This window comes from Terrapene carolina, unplaced genomic scaffold, assembly GCF_002925995.2.
Source record: "Terrapene carolina triunguis isolate 2854851 unplaced genomic scaffold, T_m_triunguis-2.0 Scaffold211, whole genome shotgun sequence".
NCBI classification, from domain to species: domain Eukaryota; kingdom Metazoa; phylum Chordata; order Testudines; family Emydidae; genus Terrapene; species Terrapene triunguis.
In genome coordinates, this window is record NW_020664562.1 from 18,749,547 (window position 1) to 18,755,972 (window position 6,426).

Genomic DNA, 6,426 nt, shown 5'->3' on the forward strand with positions numbered 1-6,426 from the left:
TTTTTGGCTGCTTGGGGCGGCCAAAACCCTGGAGCCGGCCCTGATAGTACTAAGCTATTTACCTCAATAACCGCCCTTGTCAAAATATCCACAGTTCCAAAATCTCTGGTTGGTTTTAATTTATTTTCTAATGCAGATGTTAGATGGCAATGGAAAGTAGCCCATCCGCTTCTTTTGAGGAATTAAAGGAATAGTGTTGCTATTATTTCTTTCGAATAATCTTTTAGTTTGACTGTGGAGGCCTTTGTCAGCAAGTTCAATGTAACCTGAAAACAAAAGCCCAAGTGAGTTGTTTCAAGAAGCCCCTTTTTCAGTATACACTTTTACCATTTGAAAACAGATCAGAATGAACTGGAATCTTGTATCAGTCTCAGCCTAGAGGGTTTTACCTACTAACATATGAAGGAATGCAACGTTTTCCTAAATACATTGGATGTCGCCAACTATGTAAGCTTCAGTCTGAACAAGTTCTGAAAAAAAGGTTGATGTAGCAACCTCCAAGTAATAGTCCTAAAATAAAGTAGAAATGTCAGATCATGAAAGGTTAATGAACATTGATCTAAGCCAGCATTCCCCTTTCTGATTGTTCACAGAGACATGCCGCGTCCCAAAGTATCAGCAGCTCCTGGAGATGCTCTTCTGTGTTGAAAACTTGGGTTGACAATGTCAGTACTGCGACGTGCAATGCTGCATGTCTACTGATTCCAGTTCACGATGTCCTGCCGACTCAACCTGGCTGGCTTGGGGCTGGCTCAGATTTTGGCCAGAACTATTTGTCTCGAACTTATCAAGAGTTCAGTGCAATATGCTAGACGCTCAAGCACTGTACCCATGTGCAAGCTGGTGGGCTCTCTCACCAGCCAGCGAAGGATCAGTGCCATACCAGCAGCTGGTTCAGGCCCTTGCCACAGGGCACAATTTATTGGTTAAGCATGAACTTAGGTAAAATATCAAAATAAAGTAGTTCCTCTGCCCAACAATGCTACAGTTCCCAGAGGCTTTTCCTGGCCCCTCTGGGTCATTGCACTAACCCAGGGACTCCTGTGGGAGCCTTCCTGCTCCCTGCAGTTCTCATTTAACAGGCCATCTGGGAGGCAGCTAATAACTGGGTTCTTTCCCTTGCTTCTTGCAGTTCACTCCCTCAACGGAGCTCTTGGTAGTCCTTCAACAAGGCTACCAGCTGATCCCTAGTCCCACCGCCTCAGATTAATGACAGGCAAAGCTCGGTCCATCTCCCCATAAATGTCACCCTCTGCCAGCACACAAAAAGACCAGAATGGGAAAGAAGAAAGCACTGTTCTCTTGGCCTTACTGATTATCATGAAAGGAAACAGCTGTCCATTAGAGAAAAATAAGACAAAAGCCAAAGGAGAGATCAAGTCATCCCCTAAATGATAACTGGAGGACAAACACATTGCACTCTGTTCTAGAACTGTTGTACGCTTGGCTTCAATACTGCTTTTAAGATTAAAGGTTATTTTGCTGATTTCCTATCTTAAATTAATCTTCCCCTGTGCTGACTATTGACAGAATTGACAGAATGGAAATGGCTGCCTAGGAAGGAGTACTGCGGAAAGGGATCTGGGGGTCATAGTGGATCACAAGCTAAATATGAGTCAACAGTGTAACACTGTTGCAAAAAAAGCAAACATCATTCTGGGATGTATTAGCAGGAGTATTGTAAGCAAGACATGAGAAGTAATTCTTCCGCTCTACTCCACGCTGATTAGGCCCAACTGGAGTATTGTGTCCAGTTCTGGGCACCACATTTCAGGAAAGATGTGGACAAATTGGAGAAAGTCCAGAGAAGATCAACAAAAATGATTAAATGTCTAGAGAACATGACCTATGAGGGAAGACTGAAAAAAATTGGGTTTATTTAGTCTGGAGAAGAGAAGACTGAGAGGGGACATGGTAACAGTTTTCAAGTACATAAAAGGTTGTTACAAGGAGGAGGGAGAAAAATATTTTTTCTTAGCCTCTGAGGATAGGACAAGAAGCAGTGGGCTTAAATTGCAGCAAGGGCAGTTTAGGTTGGACATTAGGAAAAACTTCCTGTCAGAGTGGTTAAGCACTGGAATAAATTGCCTAGGGAGGTTGTGGAATCTCCATCATTGGGGATTTTTAAGAGCAGATTGGACAAACACCTGTCAGGGATGGTCTAGATAATACTTAGTCCTGCCTTGAGTGCAGAGGACTGGACTAGATGACCTCTTGAGGTCCCTTCCAGTTATATGATTCTCCACTCTGTAATGGGAGCATGATGGATTTTATCCATGTGTTATATCCACATTGTTTTCAAATACTCCTCCAAGCCAAAAACTCTCCAGGTTTCAATTTATTTAGTGTGAAATGGTCCATTTGGGAGAAGGCACTAGGCAATTACTTGCTCACATAAGGAAAAGTGTGAAAGTATTAAATAAAAAATGAAAAAAAAAGAGAATAAATGCCAAAAATGGTTATTGAAATTTAAACCATTAATGTAGGTGTTTCAAAAGAGCCTAAGGGAGCTAAGTCAATGGGAGTTAGGAGCCTAATTCCCTAAGGCACCTTAAAAAATCCCCCCCTACCACCCTTTTACTAGTTATGTATTATTATTCAAATAGCAGAAAACCAAAGCAAGCACTTTGCAGAAACCAAGACTCCTACATGGAAGGGCTTCTAATCTGACCAGATAAAGACATCTGAGATGCAACAGAAATCAAAGTGGTTAACTGTGATGTCAACTCTTCTCTGAATGGAGAGTAAGGTTTCTAGGATCATGGAAGATGTGTTTTAAGGGAAGATATGAAGAAGAGGGTAGAGACATACTGGGCAAGGAGAGGAAGGGGAGTTCCAGTAATAAGGAGCATCAGAGAAGACGGCACAGAGACAAGAGTGGGCAAAGGAAGCAAAGGGGACACTTAGTTGTGTGACTGAGATGGAGCTCAAGAGGAGCATGGTGTGCCCTGTCATCCTGCCGTGTAATGAATTAATACATTATTAAATTTACAATTTTGCCACTCTAAGAGTGGCATTCCAGCTCCACCTCATAACTGCCTTCAGAAAAGATCAGGATTATTATGATTCTTGCCTCAGCCACATTTGTAATACCGTAGACCTGCTTTCTGAGTGGGTCCTATGGCAGGTAGGGACCCTAGGTTTTTCAGAAGCCATGTGTGAGCAGATACCTTTCCAAAACTGCTCCACAAACATGGATCTGGGGTTTGGCTTCATTGACAAAATAGCAATAAAATAATAAAGATCAGACCTTTCTTCCAGCTTCGGCTGCTCTTAGAGTTCTTCCCTCAGGACCACTCAGCCCACACACCAGATTCTCCCTCCCCTACAGAACCACTCCCACTGTACTTCCATTACTAAGGGCTGTCCACACCCACAAAGCAGGACTTTAAAAAGAGATTTTAAGTCTAGAAGGAAGCATTAGATCAACTAGTCAAACCTCTTGTATAACACAGGCTGCAGAATTTCACCTAGTTACCCCTGTACTGAGCCTGGTGACTTATGTTCAATTAAAGAATGTCTTCCGGAAATGCCTCTAGTCCTGATATGAACACATCAAAAGATCACAAATCTCCCCTTTCCCTTGGTGGTCTGTTCCAATGGTTAATTGCACTGTTAAAAAATTGTGTATTATTTTTCATTTGAATTGGTCTGGCTTCAGCTTACAGCCATTGGTTTTTGTTATGCCTTCCTCCGTTAGTTTAAAGAGTCCTTTTGTCCCCTGTATTTTCTCCCTGTGAAGGCACTGATACACAGTAATCAAGTCACCTCTCAGTTTTCTCTTTGGTGAGCTAAACAAATTGTGCTCTTCAAGTTTCTCACTAAAGAATTTTCTTCAGCTCTTGAATAATTTTTGTGGCTCTTTTCTGCACCTTTTCCATTTATCAACATCCTTTTTAAAATGTGGACCCCAGACCTAGATGCGGTATTCTAGTACTGGTCTCACCAGTGCTGCACACAGAGGTAAAATCACCTCTCTCACCTTGTTTATACATCCATGGATTAAGGATTTGCCCCTTAGTTTCTTATTTATCATGTGCATGTCAGTCTTCCACCAGCCACTCAGTACAAACAACCTCATCTAAGTCCACTGAGCATACACAATAAATGCTTTTACTAGGCGTAGAAACTTGCAGGAAAGACTTTAATGATCTGGAAAAGAAATAAAGAGGTGGCGTGGGAGAGAGTGGTAGAATAACCAGAATGCATGGGAAAGAATGGAGTCAAAGAGCAAAAATAGAACCGTTTTTTACACATTAGACAACAATGAAGAGAAAAGCTATTGGTTTCTGTAACTTGGAGAGAGGACTTTTGACTTTAACTGAAGCTGCAATAATCTACTTGCACGTTTTAGGATGAAAGGGATGTGGAAATTATATATTGTCATTTTCATTTGCAATATTTCCTTAACAAAATGCTGCACTTAAACTGCTTCATTTGAAATTAATCTGTATGGGAACGTTTTAAAAATAGCATCAGTTTGGCAGCTTGGGAGCAAAGATCACGTTGTGCTAGCAGCTACCTGAGTCAAGAGGTGAACTGGGTCTCTTGCTAGCTCCTTATGAAAGTAGAGTTATGGCACTTGGTCTCCATGGGGTTGGAGACGACCGGTCACATGTACATCCCCTTCAAGCTGATTCACAGAGCAGCCGTGGCTCTAGCCGCTGGCATCACACTGTCCCATCACAATTGTAGGTTTCAGAGTAGCAGCCGTGTTAGTCTGTATCCGCAAAAAGAACAGGAGTACTTGTGGCACCTTAGAGACTAACAAATTTATGCTGAAATAAATTTGTTAGTCTCTAAGGTGCCACAAGTACTCCTGTTCTTTTTATCACAATTGTAGCCATCTCCAAAGAGCAGGGGCCCTAGGGGAGGGGGTGGATTCCTCAATAGCCAAACCCTAAAAATGGTGTTTCTGAATCAATGGTAGGATTCTTTAGGCTATGCTCAAAACCAGCTTTTGGGTCATGATTTGTCGAAGTGACGGAGAACTTTGCCTGGTTACCTGCTGGGATTCCCACCACATTCAATTACACATCTTGGAGGACTGGCTGGCTCAGGCATTTGGAACAGTAATCAGCTCTGAAAAGTCTTTCACACACAGCTTAGTATTTGAATGTGACAGGCAGGTTCAAAGGCCAAAGCTTTTTGCACCTTTTCCTTTAAAACTATCATCATCATACCATATGATGGTGATAGTAAATTCTGCCCTTGGATGTATACCTGGAGCACTCATTGAGGAATGGGCGTGGCATTGCACAAGAGCAGAATTTGGCTGAAAAAGAGACGGTTCAGAAGAGACCATTTAGGTCATCCAGTATGAACCTATGTATTTTGCTTACTTCTCCCTATATCTTTCCCACTAATGTCTTTTGATTCTCAGGCACTTATTTATGCATGCAGCGGCCGCTCCAGGCACCAGCGCCCCTGTTTGTATGAATACACACAATGTATTCACCTGGAAAGAGTGGAATTCCTTAGTTCTGGATTGACTTACTATAGAAAAAAATTAACATTACAAATGGGCAGGACAGTTAAACAAAGGTCTAGGACCACTCCTTGGATCTTCACACAATAACTGACTGCCACAGACACTTATTTTACATTAACTTTTCTGTAACACAAGCAGTTTGATTTGTAATGTTATATTTATCATTATTACAGGAAAATATCTAGTTTAGGAGGGGAGGAAAAAGGAATATTATAACCCCTTTCCCAATAATGTTAGGCTGGAAATAATATCAGTAATACACAAGCAAAATTAATCATGAGCAATGTTGGACACAGTGACTAATCAGGGAATAATCTGACTACAAGGGAGTAGAGCATGAATGGCTGATCAGGAAATAATATTAAAAGTCTTGATAAATAAGCAATACATGAATAGCATAACACAGCAGCTCTCAAACTGCGGTCTGTGGACCCCTGCGGGTTCACAAGCGTACTCCAGGGGGTCCGTGAGTCATGTCTGGGGCCACTGGCCCCACTGATCAATTCCTCCCCCTCCCTCTCAGCACCCCCTCCCTCCTGCTGTTCTGAGGCATGCAGGAGGCACTGGGAGGGAGGGGGAGGAGCGGGGATGGGGCAACGCTTGGGGTACTGGGTGGAAATAGGCGGGGAAAAGGAGGGGCAGGGGTGGAACAGGGGCAGGAAGAGGTGGGGCAGGGATGGGGCCTTGGTGGAAGAGGTGCAATGGGGGCGGGGCTAGGGGCTGAGCAGGGGTTAAGCACCCCCAGGGAAAATTAGAAGCCAAGGCAGAGGTCCGTGAAAATTTTTAAATCAAAATGGGGCTCCTTGGATTGCTAAAGCATGAGAACCAGTGGGATAACAAATGCCAGATTGATTTGTCAATTGAAAAACAGTTGAACAAAAAAAGCAAACCAATTACATTCTTCTAAATTATACCCATGAAAATAAGTTTAAAAC